Source organism: Ptychodera flava, chromosome 13 (genome assembly GCF_041260155.1).
Source record: "Ptychodera flava strain L36383 chromosome 13, AS_Pfla_20210202, whole genome shotgun sequence".
Taxonomy (NCBI): domain Eukaryota; kingdom Metazoa; phylum Hemichordata; class Enteropneusta; family Ptychoderidae; genus Ptychodera; species Ptychodera flava.
In genome coordinates, this window is record NC_091940.1 from 33,025,526 (window position 1) to 33,044,079 (window position 18,554).

General features: G+C 41.2%; 1 protein-coding gene across 1 annotated transcript in view; it reads right to left on the reverse strand.

Moving 5' to 3' along the window:
• The window catches only part of LOC139148211 (atrial natriuretic peptide receptor 1-like), a 282,135-nt gene that overhangs the window by 190,638 nt on the left and 72,943 nt on the right, over positions 1-18,554 (reverse strand). The gene's annotated exons all lie outside the window — the stretch shown is intronic.

Consider the following 18,554-nt stretch of genomic DNA (forward strand, 5'->3'; position numbering starts at 1 on the left):
CTCATAGTACTTTTTATAACTGGGTTGTTCTCAGGTTTATCTGAAAAGCCGACGACGTTGGCGAAGCTACCTGTGGCATTGAAATAGACTTTAATATCTTTAGCCAAAGTTAGATAAACATGGTTTGTCGGCAGATGTTTTTCAAAATTAATTTTTTGCTTCACCCGATTGCTTTGTTTAACGTATCGATATTGTAGTTACCTGGACGTATTGATTTAGTCTTCTTCGGTTGGTCACCTTCTTGATATTTTATTACATTATTCGTCGATGTTATGTTATGCCATGAATTATATAGTCCGCACTCTAGCAGTCTTATCTTCGTAAACTGCGTCGTGTCAATGCAAGGGTAAAAATTAACAGTGACTGGTTCACCTGTTTGGCTTTCAATCCAAATGATCATTGTTGTACGTTGTTATATATTACTAAGTATAAGTGTTCGATGAATATTATTATTATTCCGAAGGTGCCCATTACACAGTATAAGGTTCTGCAGGAATAATATTTTTCTGTTCAAGGAGATCTTTGGTCGCAACCGCGGCAGCAGTCGCACCGCCTAATTTTGCCAATCGAGTAAATTTGGTCGACTTGGATCGCCAACCTCTATTTTCAGAAATTTGCTGGAGATCATTAGATATCCCATCGCAAGTCCTGCGATTACAATACCATCGTACATTGTGTTTACAACTGTTTTAATATCCATGATTGCTGACTATATATAAAATAAAAAATAAAAATAAAAAATATGGGGAGTTAATCCATCTCATACAATGTAGAGGAGCTGGGAACACCCCCCTCTCCCTCCCCCTCCCCCTCCCCTGTCGGAACTGTTCCGGAGGGAGCTGCTACGTGCTCTGTTTTTTTCGCTTTCTGGGGAGGATCTTTCCGATCTGGACTCGATCGATTAACGGGACAAATATGTCGAGCACGCCCCCAATATAGTCCTAATGCAGTCAATGAAACTCCCACAATTCCTAAAACAAGATAACATTTATTATACCAGCGTGAATTATTATCACACTGTTCTTTCATTGTAGGCGGTAGGTCTGCTACCGCATCGCTATCATTCCCCTCCATTGCTTTTAGTTTCTTCTCCCTGTTTTGCCTGTTCCATTCCGCTAATCGCCTGCCCGCAGCAACTCTCCCTGGATGCTTCGTCGGTAACGTCATTTTCTCTATGTTGCGCTGTGTCGGAGGTGCCGGTGTTGGTGGTAGGATCGTCCCTGACTGAGTCCCTGGCGGAGTCGTTTGCTGAGTCGGCGAAGTTGAATCCATTTATTTCGGGTATTATATTAAGCCCGATTTTTTTAAAATTTAAATGTTTACCCGTAATTAAACCGGTGGAAATTAGAGCAATCAGGGGGCCCCACGTGTACCCTATCCGTCCTGATAATCGTTTTATTTCACTGTTTAGAATAAAATCCTTTTTAAGATCAGTGGCATAGTTATCTCGATCATCGATTGGAACTACCTGACTGATTGCACGGGCTCCTAGATCTATGAAACTTTGAGTGATGGTATCACTTATAAGAGAACTGTATTTCGCTTCGTACATTTTGAAGGCTTTAACCACCGTTTCATCTTTCCATTTTTCTACGTCAGCAACTGAAATCTCCTTACCAAAAAATAACTTACTTTGACCACTTGCGATGACACAGAGTATTTTTTCACGTTTTGTCTCTATTATGGATTGATTATTGTCCGAAGGCACCGAAGGCGCCGAAGCCCCTTCGGAATGCGCTGCCATATTTGCCGCTGCCGATGACTTTATTAAATTCTCCATTGTTTGCAGTATGTTATCTATTCTTAGTAAAAAATAAAAAATTCGTTTAAACCTGAATCCGAAATAAGTATTAACATAGTCTGGAATGTTAGTACCCCTAACGTTCCGACAGGGATTCCGGGAAAATTCTCCTCCATTTAAATCTATATGTAATAGAAACACGAATAATGAGTACAGACTTATCCCAGTTGCTTTTCAATTGAATAAGACGAGCATACCGGCAGTACAGCATGCTGATACCCCCCCTACCAAACCGAATGGAGGAATAAAACCTATTCTCATGGACTTAGAAATATATGTAACGCCGACAGATAAATTTACTTTTCATCCTCGGGATGTGTTCAAAGATAACGTAATCACTCATCGATCAGCTAAAGAAAGTAATGTCTGGCTGGGCAGCCCAAAGATGAAATACTGGGACCAGCAACTGAATTTCGCTGTATGGTGTAGCACTACTGGTTGTGGTATATCATTCACCCATCTCTTCGATAAGAAATTTCCTCCGCAAATACGATCATTCTGCCGTTTCCATGTATACTTTACAATACGTCGGATCCTTCACGAAATGGGCGTTGCACTTCCAGACGATACCCCCACCTTCAAAGCGGGCGACAATCCGTACAATCTCGTCCAATATGAACTTCTCTGTACAGAATTTGGAAATATAAGCCCAACGAAGTCCGACTTTCGATATCGAAAAGGTCAAAATAAGGGTCTTGGTTATGGATATGAATATTACACTAATCGTGGCCCTGTTCGACAGCCAAAAGCTATATACAACGGTCGGGACTTTTTCCTCTCCTCCGACGGAGGCGTTTTCTATACACATACCATTTTTGGAAAGAAAAAACATGTACTGTCCGACAAAGACCGACCGCACTACTATTTCTTCCGAAATGATGGATCGGAGGGACAATATAATAGTTTCATTCCTCTGACGGGAGACTCGGGACTAACAAAGGCCGGTCTCGCTCGCCTCAATGAAAGCCTTGAAGCCTACGTATATTGCATACTCGGCGCACAAGCTAATATTCGCAGTACCATAGTAGGCGATACTGGCAGTGCAGAGCAAGTAAGAAAAGAATTCGGCGTTCTCCTCGAAGATGAAATTCGTAATACAGACAAAGTAATTAGTTATAGGCGATACCAAGACACAATAATGAATACTGGTGTCAAACTTGATATGGCAGTCTCACCAAATTTACTTCTCTTACCGTCTGAGATGGTCATCCTTTCGGGCCCGGCGATCTCAGGTTATAATAATGAATTGCAATACGCAACAGAATCTATGTCCTTCGGGGTGAATGGTGATATAAACACGGAAGTTCGAGAAAGTGCTGTACATGAGATGGAAGGAGGGGAGGAGGGGGGGGATCCTGTGAAGTGGCAGGACGAGCCCGGAGAGTCACCTCACAATGACACGACTCGGGGGCCTCCCCTCCCCTCCCCAGAACGGGCAGCATCTGCAGACCCTATTCACGAATATGGTAAAATTGGTTTGTTATCTTTAGCAATATTCATTACTATTGTAGGTACTGGAATAAAGTCACTAACTATATAGTTCATTCAGATGCTGTCGATGTGACTGGGTTTCATCTAACTCGAACCATAACTTAAAAGAACTAGAAGAGATTCATTAATTTACAGTATATAGATCCAGAGGAATGTCAATATACGTAACCCCACCATTCAACATGTTATAACTGGACCGACATATTCTGGCAAAACAGAATTTATGTTGGACCTCCTCACCGGTCCGTACTTAAGGAAATTCGAATATGTGATATTCATTTGCCCAACATTCATGAATAATAAAGCGTATAATAGAAGATTCATTTTCACCGATGATAATGTGTTATATTTCCAGTCGGACTCGATGCAGTGGATGATACATTAACCTACGTGCATAAAGAATGGGCTGGAACGAACACTTAATAATCCTCGATGACTGCGCCTCGTCCAAAGATATGAAGAAGCGCAGTAACGTTTTAGTCCAACTGGTTTCAGCGCAAGACATGACGGATTATCTGTCTGGGTTCTGACTCAACAATATACTAGTATTAGTAAACCATTTAGGGAAAACATACAGATGTTAGTACTATTTTACACACCGAACAAGATAGACAACAAAACTATTATAAAAGAATATGGAATGGAGGTGTCAGAACGGGAAGCCGTGGGCCTAATCAAGCAATTGAAAAGTAGGCCATTCAGTAAACTAGTATTTCGTTTACGGAATCCGTACGACATAAAATTATTCGTATAATATAGCAATTATGGAAGCTGAAGCCGAAGGCACCCCCGAAGGAACTCTTAGAGAATTATATTACAACCCGAAAACTGGTTTTGTAGGTGTACAAAAATTGTATGACGCAGCACGGGCCAGCGGACTCCACGTCACTAAGAAAGAGGTGCAGGACTGGTTAAAAACTCAGCTAACTTATAATCTACATAAACCGGTACCTCGTTCTCATGCTACGGGCGGCCGGCGCGTTTTTGTAACATCGATAGACTCACAGTGGCAAGCAGACCTTGTGGAATTCCCTGCAGCATTCGCAAAAGAGAATCATAACATTCGATACATGCTAACAGTAATCGATGTACTCAGTAAATATGCCTGGGCTAGGCCAATACAGTCAAAAACGGCTGATGATACGTTGCAGGCGCTACAAGACATAATTAAGAAATCCGGGAGAAGGCCCGACAAACTTCAGACAGATGAGGGGCGGGAATTTACTAATCAGAAAATGCGGGTGGCTCCAGGAGTCAGGCATTCATTGGTTTCACACCTACAGTGACAAAAAAGCTAGCGTTGTTGAACGTTTTAATCGGACCCTCAAGACGATGATGTGAAATACTTTACATATAAACAGACACGTTCCTGGCTCCCCATTCTACCCCACCTTCTCGAGAATTACAATAACACCGTACACGGAAGTATCAAAATGAAACCCAGGGACGTAACAGAGGAGAACGATTGGCAGGCATTTTATACACTATTCGGTCCTGAGTTGGCAGCCGGGGAGCAACCCTGAATTCAAGCCGGGAGAACGGGTCCGAATTACAAAATACAAGACCACTTTTAAGAAAGGATATTTACCAAATTGGACAGAGGAGATTTTCGTAGTTTCAAAAGTTGTGTACGCAGCTGGCTTGGGACACCACCAGTTTACAAAATAAAAGATCTGAATGGAGAGGAAATACTCGGCACTTTCTATTCTGATGAACTTCAGAGCGCACCTTCAGAACGTGGTGCTGACGAGCTGTACAGAGTAGAACGAATTTTGAAGACGAAAAAAATTAGAGGAAAGAAATATTATCTGATAAAATGGAAAGGTTATCCAGAAAGTTTCAATAGTTGGGAGCCGGAGGAAAATGTTATTAGTACTACGTAAGTACTTCGTAAGTTCCTGTGCTGGTACTACGTAAGTACTTCGTAAGTTCCTGTCCATGGTACTTGTCAAGTACTACGTAAGTACTAACGTAATATTTACGAAAGTTATTCAATAAGTACCATGGAAAAAGTCTTAATTTCTTGAAAGCCGAAAGTGTCAGTTTACCACCCCACTTCCACCCCCCCTGGCCAAGTATTTATCATGTACTGTCGTAAGTAATGTTCACTTATTGCATCTTTTTCGGCCGTATGTGGATGAGGTGGTACCCCCTCAGTTCCTGAACATATTAAGTTTGCAAGATCTTAGTAGTAAAGAAGGTGGTCAACTGGGATGAAGTAAGAATTTTACACCCCATTTTATTCATTTATCTACATGAAGCGAAGGAAAAATTAACCATCCATGTAACTAAAGTATAACCCTGACCTATATACGAACTCACGCATGCGCAACAGCTGGCGCAACAGTGCATTGTCCTGAACTAAGCGGGAAATTCCCTGCTGAGCATGTTTATACACGTTCCGAAGGTGGGAAGGTGGGAAATTCCGTGTGAGTCATCACCATCAAACTAGCCTATATAAAGGGACTTTTACACCCGTTGTCAGTCCGGCCGGCCGGTCGCGGAGTCTAGCTGATGTTGAACACGAAGTTCCTATCGGTGCGAACTAACTTTCATATCCATTCAATCCATAATATCGTAGATATCGCTCCAGCGGCGGACTAAATCCTTCTTGTTTTTGTATTTCTAGCGCCTGATGAAATATGTCCTGAATAAGTTCTGACCCCGGAGCCTCCTCGTTCCGAAGGGTTGCACCTTTTTCTTGTATTTGTGTAAGCAGCTGTTTATATTGAACATAATAATGTTTATATTTCTCTCGTCTCTTTGCTACACCAGTTTTCCCTTGTATCACATCAATAACAACACCTGGTATAGGAGTTAAGGCTAACAGTACCGGAACTGTTGGAATTGCTGCTATTACAGCAGAGCTTACAAGAATTCCCTTAGTAATATTGAGAGCCATATCAATTCGACCCATTAATTTATAACTTCGTCGATATGCAGCACTTGTTCTTTCTATGTAATCAGCCAATTGTTCAACGCTTTCAACAACTGAGATGTGCATTTTTACTGTATATGTAAGGGATGATAAAAAATAATTGTAGTAATATAGAAATACAATATGGCAGAAGGAGGAGAAGATATACCACTCCAGGATTTCGATGATGCAAATGTAAATGATGATGATGACGCTACTGCTGAAACATTCTTTATGGACGATGATAACGCCCTTGCAGAAGCTGATCCTTTCCTTGATAGCCCAAAGGTTGATCGTTTGACTGAACTTAAAGCAAATGAAAATTAAGAATGGTTAATAATTCTTAAAGGAGAATAAAATTACTGATCCGGATGCACTAAATGTATTGGTTATGGAATCTGAGATTAGGGATGGAAAGCTGTATTATAAAAACCTCAAGCTGTCTAAAGATAGAGGAGGTGGATTTTATAAGCTGTCCACATTAATGAGTTTAAAAGGAGGACATGAATTTATTAGAGAAGTATTAGCAGAGCCCGAATATGTGAAACGTGAATTGCATTCTGAAGATGTGAAAAACGATAAAATACCGGCTGAGAAGATGACACCAAAAGACATGGGTATATACAAAGATAAACTGACAGAGTTACGGCAAGATGCTTCTGGTAATGCAGATAAAATACAAGCTTTTGAAAATAAAATCGAACAATGGAACAATCTAAACCCAGAATATAGAGCTTTTGTTGATGAATTAAAGATAGCAAATATGCGTCTTGATGAGCTTTACAGTGAAAGAGAAAATCTGTTAGAGCAGACAGAACTTACACCCGAACTCAGAACAAGACTAGCTAAAATTGATGATCGAATTGAAGTACAACATTGATATGATCAGTGGGGCACATGAAAGACTGGCGTCGACTAGGTCTCTTCGTGATGTAATTTCTGATCCAGAATTATCACTGAGACTGAAGCTGACAGAGTTTATTTAAACGAAATGGTATTACAATTGCTGCAATACTGACTGCCCTTGGAATGACAATATCAACAATTGCCCTGGCTGTGACTAGAGAGGAGAGGAGGAGCGGGAGCAGGAACTGGCGGGTCTGGTTCAGGTCCGCCCAAAGTATATACAAAAGCGAAAGAAATTGTAAAGCAATTTGGCGAATGGTTAAAAACATTGGCCGCAAAAGTGCTGCTGCAATACCAGGTTTAATCGGCTCCCTCGTCAGTTTTCTATTAAAAACAGCAGGATCGGTTGTCGGATTTGTTGGAGAACAGCTATGGATATTTTTAACTGGATTAACATTAGTCATTATAAATAAAATTATGTATTAATATATCACACTCCCTACGGCATCAACATGTTTGGTGAAAAGAATATTGCAAAGTTTCTTTCTAAAAATAAAGACCTGTTTGGTTTCTCTGTCGAATTGGAATGGTGCAAACTCCGACGAGTAAATCGACATATACTTCGAGCAAATCCAGGTGTCCGACTCAAAGATGATAATCTATATCATAACATATTAGCTTTCGTGAAGGAATGTCAGAAGACTAACTTCTTTAAGCGACTAGAATTCATAGCTGTATTCCAGGATACTGAGGATGACCAAGAGGCTCATCATCTCCAAGAATATTGGGTTCTTCGATTGATTCGCGACACAGGCAATCGATTTATCTTTCAGGCAGACGGAAATATTTACGTAAGATGTGATTTTTTCTTCTAAGTCATTATATACACGAAGTGAACTTAAGATGTGATTTATTTTCTTTTTTTCTTCTACTATATACATTACACGAAAATGGGGTACGATAGAACATTATCACCGACTTTCACCAACCGAATACCGAATGGAACGAAGTCAGAAAGAACTCATCACGTGATTGCTCATAATCCAAGTGAGGCAGATCCAGGCCAGACACTTATCATACGATGTCCGAAGTTAGAAAGCGGAGTACTCTTAGTTCCAGATACTTTCGACCTGGTTTTTGATCTCGAAGTAACGGGAGATGAATATAACCGAGTAGTACAAAATGTTGCAAAAAATTTGGTGGAGCGTATGAAACTCACATTTGAGGGTCAGACACTTTTCGATTTGAATAAATATAACCTTATTGAATGTTATCGCGATCTCTTCAAACATAAAAAGGAGAGAACGAACATGACACTGTACGGAATTCAGAACGAAAATCTAAGAAAATTAAGAAGCGGTGCGACCGATGCAGATGCCGCCGTCGTGGGCGATAAGTTACTTTTCGACACATATAAAACAAAATATGCTATTCGTCTCACTCACCCCTCATAACAGCCATGGAGTTGCATACCCAAAAGCGTTAGGTAGTCATATTGAATGGGAAATTACGTTGGCACCCGTCTTCAAATTACTTTCCAGTAAAATAATATTATTACAAACCAATTATAAATTAAAAAACATTCAAATGGAATACGAGACAATTTCTGACCTCGATCTCGCGAGGTCAACTGCTGGTTATTACAACGGTGGAAAAAGTTACCTTTACGAGCATATACATTATTTTAGAACAATCCCATTCAAAGAATCGGACACGGTTATCAATGAAAATATAAATGTACCACGACGTAGCATTAGAGGTATCGCTATACTCTTCACTAAATATCAGTATAATGCAGAACTGAACAGTGAATTTTTCTTTAACCCCTCCATTGAATCTGTGTCTGTAATGATTGAAGGCATTGCAAATAAAGTGTACGCTCAGAAGATGATACCAAGACAATTTTGGCGAGAGGTGCGACGGTATTTTGCTGAAGATAAAGATTGGTGTGAAATTGATATAGATGAGGCCGATTATTTGAAGAATAAATTCTGTCTGTTTATCGATCTGCGTAGTTTTAAAGATATTGAGTTTCATGGAAATGGTTTAAAGTAATGAACACAAAGGACGGAATTCAACTTGAAATTTTGAAGAAAAACACCTCAATTAAGATTGGCGATGACACTCGCGATGACAATATATTTGGTCACATTTATGTTATCAGTGATGCCCTGGTCTCTATTGAAAATAGTAGATTAATGTCTTTACAATATTAACCATGACCCGTCGTCCGTCCTATCGCCATGTTTCTGCCAGCCATTCGCCCGTGTCTGGATTGTATAACTGCACACGTTTGATATCATTTGGCGCCATCATGATTTTACTGCGCTTTTCACTACGGATTTCTCCAGCCTTTTTCCGTACAAACTGTACAAACTGTGCCTGCTCGGGCTTCTTCCCAGTTTCAAATAGATCTTTATAATCTTCAAAGTTCAAATGTTTTCTAACACAAACATCTTTCACCCCTTTATTTTTTTTCGTCTCCGAAGTTGGAGTTCGAAAAGCATACACTTTCGAGCGTATGCCGACAAAATCAAGAATAGGTTCACCATTCAACTCATCTTTAAATTTACCTATCACTTTTTTATTAATCTTCGGAAAGTTGGGTCCACTCATCCCACTAGTATCATATATAGACTTCTCACCATTCTTTTCCACATCTTCCCGAACTATATCATTGAAAGTTACGTCCGGGAGGGTATTGGTACACTGTAAACAAAACTGTCAGTATCCATGTAGGCTAATCGTATTCCAGGAACTGGGCCCGAAAGTAATTGTAATGCGTCTCATACATAAGCAGCTTAGAAAGTTCCAGTACTGCGGCGCCGATGAAAACTGTTTTACATATTTATGCTCATCCTTTTTCAGTTCCAGTAGGGCACTGTCGCAGGAATCGCCATCCTCTTCGGAAGTTATGAAAGTTATATGTTTCATCTTTGGATTATACTTCTGAATCTTTTACGTCCACTATCCGTGCCGTTCCAGTCCGAAACAAATTTAAAGTCTCTGTACTTTCGAACATCTTCTATTGTCTTACCGAACATTGCATTATTCATCAGCTTATAGAAATTCTTTTCAAATCTGTCCCCCCCTTTGCCCTCATTTTAGTGTTAAAGTCGATATATTTCGCGAGACATGGAGCTTCATCGAAAGCAAGCACCCGATAAATCTTTTTCAATCTCATTCCCATCCGAAGATAGAATTCCAGCAACTTGTAGTGTAAGACATAGGACTCTCTATCCATCACACTTGTAATCAGTCGACCGCCCTGCCTCGGAAATTCATAGTGATGCGGTGCTAATGGCAAATCGCTGTGTTCTTCATGTATTCGGCTGGGTATTCTAAGTCTACTTCTAGAAAACTTGGTGGAAAGGTGGAACCAGGTCCCCACGCTCCGCCAGCTCCGCCCCCCGCTCCGCCGGCGGCCCATTCCTCCCACTCTTCCATCGTCATCCAATGAAGTCCGCCCGTGGCATTGCCTGACTCATTGCCCAGCCGTAGAGATTGTTTGCATCGAGATATTTTATTTCGGTCACCGGCTTCTCTGGATCGTAATTCCCGTAAGCAGGATGATTTGTCTGTAAATAATGAATATTACACTGGCTGATACCTCCTCGTATTCCCCTCTGAATGAATTTCATCTGCTCAGCATCTTGAATGAGTTTAAATTTATTACCCGTGTAAAGTAACATAGCATCCCATGTCAAGCCAGGCGCTGACATATAGTGGCCGGATCTAACTTATATGCCCTTAAACATGTGTCACGAAAATTTTCAAATATATTTGCAAGAATAGAACATCCGTCTCACAATAGAATTCCATATAATCACGAATCGTCTTACATTCAACTTCGTCCCATACTCGCAATGCATGTTCGTAATCAGACTCTGAAATCCCCTCTTCCGTCAATTCGCTATAAAATCCCCCCTCTCCGGGAGTTCACCCTCTTCTAATCTGTCAACCGAGTCTAAATATTCGTAGGGGAAGAAACCTTTCGCCCTTTGAATGTCCGGGTACGAAAGTGGGCCCGCCGTCCACCCATCCTCCGGCACAGTTTTTGCCAACTTCGCCAATGACCCCATCATCAGCTGAGCACTGTCCATAAACTTTATAGAAAAGAAACGTCTCTTTATCTCCCTCTTCCCTCCGGCAACAACAATTGAGGCGTGAAAAATAAATGTTTTCGAGAGACCCATAATTCCACCATTGCTCGTCTTAGCTATGATTTTAGGCTCTGGTCCGGAACCCCCATCATCTCCTTCGGTAACGATTTCATGTAATTCTTTCAAATAAAAGAACCATCGTATCCCTTGAGGTTGTGAAAGTAGATAGGAATGGTTCTCGACGGCCGGCATCCTTCGCAATAGAAGGTCGCCTCCTCCTTCACTACTCGGTATCCTGCCGGCTCTCCACATGCAATACAGACTGGATCACATCCGTCGCGCCGGTAATTAGAAGGATCCCTCATCGGTATTATTTTCCAATAATACGATTTCGAATAATACTCGGCCCGTTCTTTCATATCCTTCAGAAAGTCTGTAACACAGGAGAGACCTGTGAATGTTCTTTTACCATAAACAGTGGGTCGGCCCGGGCCTCGTTCCGAAGGCCCCGCGATCCTCCCCACCCCCGTTCCACCATAACATACGAAAGACAAATTGGAATGTGTCGGCCGGTCCCCTTCTCAATAATTGCCTCAGTATCTGCATAGACGACGTAGGGAGAAGGAACCTTCTTCCGATGTCCTTCAAATTGACACACTTCCTTAGGAAAATCTGGCTGGGCAGTGTCTGTTCCACAGTATACCTGATGTTTTTCTAATTCTTCTGTTGACTTAAACCTCTTTTACAAACCATACAAATACACTTCCGTCTGCGCTCATTCTTTCGATTAGTACGAGAATTACGAAGGCGATTTTCCGCAGTAATTGGTACGAAGTGAGAACGGCCGCCGTCTTCGCCAACTATCAGTAAGATATTTGCTATTTGATTCCTATCGGCTTCACCTTCGGAATGGGCACTATATAACACAGTTATGTCGGACGGGGGAGTGGGATCATTTTCGTAGATCTGAAATACTTGAAGTTTGACCCTGGATTTTGCTGCTCGAAGCGCCTGAATACAGTCAGATCGGTGGGCGTAGGAAAGGGAATACCTTCCCAACAGTAGTCAGCCATAAATGGGGCGTACGTATTCCATTTTCTCCTTACCTGACCACATTTCTTTCACGAAACTCGGGTCGGTCAACTTTAAACTTGCTACGATGGCGTATTGAAAACAGTTCTCAGCCCCACAGGTAGAACAAGATCGCTAACACAATGCTTATTTTTTAACCATCTGGGAAGTTGGACTGCGCCAGCCCCCGGGCCAGCCCCGAGTAAAACTTCTACTAGAATCATTACTTCAAAATTAAGTATCTCCTCGAGAACGAGACCAGAACCCTCAACATTTTCAATTGTATCAAGCATACGATCGTAGCGATCTATTAATTGTTGCCCCACATCCAATCCCAATCCTCTTACATCTTTTGTGTATGTATCATTTAATTTAACATACAATGAACGCGGTTGTGTATTACCAGTTTTCGGATCCGATAATTTGACTTCCATTTCGGTATAAACAGAGTACATCTTCGTTCTTTGACCATACCTTCAATATCCACCAGCTCCCCGATATCCTTGACTCGCTTGACTTCAGGAAATTCTTTTCGTAAAACTGCTCCCTTGAATGCTGTATGTAATACTGGCCATCTTTATGATATATACTATCCTAAAAATTTTTTAAAATGAAAAAATATTATTCTATGATAGGTCATCAAAATCCACTATAATATTTTTGGCAGCATTTATTTGTTTATATATCTCGCCTAATCTTTCTAAGTCGACTAGTTCTTCCGCATCTTGAATTTCTGGTTTATTAGGCGCAGCACAAAATAACCTCTCAACAGTGAAAGAAAGAGCACGCTTACTTAAGCGCGGTTTAAATGCTAAGAATTCTATCTTACTACCTTTTCGGATATTACGAGGTACAATAGCAGGATTTTCTCGGACTGGCAATGGACTCACTGCTTTAAAACCACAATCAATTTCTTTAACCATATCAATACATGTAGCGAAATCGTGAGCCCCTCTTTTAAACTGAAATTTAAAATACGCAACTGGCTGTGCCTCGCTCCCTCGCTTCTGATACACTTTAGATGGATTGTAAAATCCAGTAGTATTCTTGGAGTGAGCGGCCAGGCTTGCAGCATAACTTTTAGCAGTGCTTGCATCGAAACTTTCACCTAGGGTACGGAATATTATTAAATCAGTAAACTTTTGAAGACTCGGTTGCCAACGGACACACACCCCATCGCATGTAGCAGGATCACCTCCCGAACCGTACTTAGGTCCGATGGGGAAAACTACTTCTAGCTCACTGTCTACGTATATGAAAGGATCTACCAAAGATTCACCAAATATGAGTTTGCCGTCACTGATTTGAATATTCTCTTCTCCGGTTTCAAGTATTTTTATTGCAGTTGAAATAGAAAGGATTGTCATTGTCTTATCGTATATATCTTAATAAAAATAATTTAAAAAATTTTTTTTCTATGATATAGTATCCTAAAATGTCATACATATTCATAAATGGACCAACTGGAAGTGGTAAGAGTTACGATGCAATAAATTTGATCCGTATCACGTACCAGAATTTGACACTAGTTTTTCCAGCAACATTGCCGACTTTTATAATGGGCGTCCCCCGTTTCGATTGCCGATTTTCAGAACCAGTTTATAGAACATACGCTTAGTTTACAATGTCAGGCTGGGAGGAGGAGGGAGGTTTCCCTCCCTTCAGAACAATACATTATTTGTGACTCTTCCATAATTCAACATCTGACTTTTTCTCGAATCCGGGGCGTTTCCACGGAGTGGGAAGAAAAAAAGATTGTTTCTAGAGCATTTGACCATTTACCCAGTTTCATTATCATATTCAAAGATATGCCTTGGGATTATTGCAGGCGGAATGTGTTGACTCGAGCCAGGTCGTACGAAATAACCGCCTTAGAAGAACTAGAAGAGATTCACAATAAGTTCAAACAGACTTTCTTAGAAATTTGCCACGACTACAGACTTCCATGTTGGTAATTCGGAACGCTCTTACCCCCCTCGTTCTCAAGAATATACTTAATCCAACAATTGATACCGAGACAGTCGGACCAGTAGAATATCCACGAGCTTTTGACTTTGGAATTGCATGGAGCGGCGGCAGCCAGGGATTTTTAATAGACGGTTTCAAGGAGGAGGAACTTGAAAAAGCGTACTTCCCACCTGGTCAAGAACAACTAGAACAACCTCGAGTCTCACTAAAGAACCTACACAAACTTCTTAACGCTTGTGAATCTGTGTGTGCTTATAATGCTTCGTTTGACCTACGAGCACTTGACATTATGAAAGTGGGGACTTTGAAGTTACTTGTCTATGGCTTATGTCAGTTGTGTACATTATACTTCAACCAGAACTTATCGATAAAGCTGAACAAGGGGGACTCGAAAGAACGGACTGTGGTAACATGAGAAGTCGTTTTGAAGATCTTGCAAACTTAATATGTTCAGGAACTGAGGGGGTACCACCTCATCCACATACGGCCGAAAAAGATGCAGTAAGTGAACATTACTTACGACAGTACATGATAAATACTTGGCCAGGTGGGGGGTGGAAGTGGGGTGGTAAACTGACACTTTCGGCTTTCAAGAAATTAAGACTTTTTCCATGGTTCTTATTGAATAACTTTCGTAAATACTTACGTAGTACTTGACAAGTACCATGGACAGGAACTTACGTAGTACTTGACAAGTACCATGGACAGGAACTTACGAAGTTCTAATAACATTTTCCTCCGGCTCCCAACTATTGAAACTTTCTGGATAACCTTTCCATTTTATCAGATAATATTTCTTTCCTCTAATTTTTTTCGTCTTCAAAATTCGTTCTACTCTGTACAGCTCGTCGCGTTCCGAGGGCGCTCTGAAGTTCATCAGAATAGAAAGTGCCGAGTATTTCCTCTCCATTCAGATCTTTTATTTTGTAAACTGGTGGTGTTCCCAAGCCAGCTGCGTACACAACTTTTGAAACTACGAAAATCTCCTCTGTCCAATTTGGTAAATATCCTTTCTTAAAAGTGGTCTTGTATTTTGTAATTCGGACACGTTCTCCCGGCTTGAATTCAGGGTTGGCTCCCCCGGCTGCCAACTCAGGACCGAATAGTGTATAAAATGCCTGCCAATCGTTCTCCTCTGTTACGTCCCTGGGTTTCATTTTGATACTTCCGTGAATGGTGTTATTGTAATTCTCGAGAAGGTGGGGTAGAATAGAAAGCCATTCACGTGTCTGTCTGTATGTAAAGTATTTCCACATCATCGTCTTGAGGGTCCGATTAAAACGTTCAACGACGCTAGCTTTTTTGTCACTGTAGGTGTGAAACCAGTGAATTCCCACCTCCTCCAACCACCCCTGCATTTTTCGATTAGTAAATTCCCGCCCCTCATCTGTCTGAAGTTTGTCGGGCCTTCTCCCAGATTTCTTAATCACATCTTGTAGTGCCTTCAGAGTGTCATCGGCCGTTTTTGACTGTATTGGCCTAGCCCAGGCATATTTACTGAGTACATCGATTACTGTTAGCATGTATCGAATGTTATGATTCTCTTTTGCGAATGCTGCAGGGAATTCCACAAGGTCTGCTTGCCACTGTGAGTCTATCGATGTTACAAAAACGCGTCGGCCGCCCGTAGCATGAGAACGAGGTACCGGTTTATGTAGATTATAAGTTAGCTGAGTTTTTAACCAGTCCTGCACCTCTTTCTTAGTGACGTGGAGTCCGCTGGCCCGTGCTGCGTCATACAATTTTTTTACACCTCCAAAACCAGTTTTCGGGTTGTAATATAATTCTCTAAGAGTTCCTTCGGGGGTGCCTTCGGCTTCAGCTTCCATAATTGCTATATTATACGAACAATTTTATGTCGTACGGATTCCGTAAACGAAATACTAGTTTACTGAATGGCCTACTTTTCAATTGCTTGATTAGGCCCACGGCTTCCCGTTCTGACACCTCCATTCCATATTCTTTTATAATAGTTTTGTTGTCTATCTTGTTCGGTGTGTAAAATAGTACTAACATCTGTATGTTTTCCCTGAATGGTTTACTAATACTAGTATATTGTTGAGTCAGAACCCAGACAGATAATCCGTCGTGTCTTGCGCTGAAACCAAGTTGGACTAAAACGTTACTGCGCTTCTTCATATCTTTGGACGAGGCGCAGTCGTCGAGGATTATTAAAGTGTTCGTGCCGGCCCATTCTTTATGCACGTAGGTTAATGTATCATCCACTGCATCGAGTCCGACTGGAAATATAAACACATTATCATCGGTGAAAATGAATCTTCTATTATACGCTTTATTATTCATGAATGTTGGGCAAATGAATATCACATATTCGAATTTCCTTAAGTACGGACCGGTGAGGAGGTCCAACATAAATTCTGTTTTGCCAGAATATGTCGTCCAGTTATAATCATGTTGAATGGTGGGGTTACGTATATTGACATTTCCTCTGGATCTATATATTTAGTGACTTTATTCCAGTACCTACAATAGTAATGAATATGGCTAAAGATAACAAACCAATTTTGCCGAATTCGTGAATAGGGTCTCTAGATGCTGCCCGTTCCGGGGAGGGGAGGGAGGCCCCAGAGTCGTGTCATTGTGAGGTGACTCTCCGGGCTCGTCTTGCCACTTCACAGGATCTCCCCCCTCCTCCCCTCCTCCTTCCATCTCGTGTACAGCACTTTCTCGAACTTCCGTGTTTATATCACCGTTCACTCGAAGGACATAGATTCTGTTGCGTATTGCAATTCATTATTATAACCCGAGATTGCCGGGCCCGAAAGAATAACCATCTCAGACGGTAAGAGAAGTAAATTGGGTGAAACTGCCATATCAAGTTTGACACCAGTATTCATTATTGTGTCTTGATATCGCCTATAACTAATTACTTTGTCGGTATTGCGAATTTCATCTTCGAGGAGAACACCGAATTCTTTTCGGACTTGCTGTGCACTGCCAGTATCACCCACTATGGTACTACGAATATTTGCTTGTGCGCCAAGTATGCAATATACGTAGGCTTCAAGGCTTTCATTGAGGCGAGCGAGACCGGCCTTTGTTAGTCCGGAGTCTCCTGTCAGAGGGATGAAACTATTATATTGTCCCTCCGATCCATCATTTCGGAAGAAATAGTAGTGTGGTCGTTCTTTGTCGGACAGTACATGTTTTTTCTTTCCAAAAATTGTATGTGTATAGAAACGCCTCCGTCGGCGGAGAGGAAAAAGTCCCGACCGTTGTATATCGCTTTTGGCTGTCGAACGGCCCACGATTAGTGTAATATTCATAACCATAACCAAGACCTTTATTTTGACCTTTTCGATATCGAAAGTCGGACTTTGTTGGACTTATATTTCCAAATTCTGTACAGAGAAGTTCATATTGGACGAGATTGTACGGATTGTCGCCCGCTTTGAAGGTGGGGGTATCGTCTGGAAGTGCAACGCCCATTTCATGAAGAATACGACGTATTGTAAAATATACATGGAAACGGCAGAATGATCGTATTTGCGAGGAAATTTCTTATCGAAGAGATGGGTGAATGATATACCACAACCAGTCGTGCTGCACCATACAGCGAAATTCAGTTGCTGGTCCCAGTATTTCATCTTTGGACTGCCCAGCCAGACATTACTTTCTTTCGCTGATCGATGAGTGATTACGTTATCTTTGAACACATCCCGTGGATGGAAAGTAAATTTATCTGTCGGCGTTACATATATTTCTAAGTCCATGAGAATAGGTTTTATTCCCCCGTCCGGTTTGGAAGGAATATCAGCATGCTGTACTGTCGGTACGCTCGTCTTATTCAATTGAAAAGCAACTGGGAATAGGTCTGTACTCATTATTCGTGTTTCTATATACATATAGATTTAAATGGAGGAGAATTTTCCCGGAATCCCTGTCGGAACGATTTCTTTAGGGGTACTAACATTCCAGACTATGTTAATACTTTATTTCGGATTCAGGTTTAAACGAATTTTTTATTTTTTACTAAGAATAGATAACATACTGCAAACAATGGAGAATTTAATAAAGTCATCGGCAGCGGCAAATATGGCAGCGCCCTACCGGAACGGTTCCGAAGGGGCTTCGGCACCTTCAGCGCCTTCGGACAATAATCATCCATAATAGAGACAAAACGTGAAAAAATACTCTGTGTCATCGCAAGTGGTCAAAGCAAGTTATTTTTGGTAAGGAGATTACAGTTGCTGACGTAGAAAAATGGAAAGATGAAACGGTGGTTAAAGCCTTCAAAATGTACGAAGCGAAATACAGTTCTCTTATAAGTGATACCATCACTCAAAGTTTCATAGATCTAGGAGCCCGTGCAATTAGTCAGGTAGTTCCAATCGAT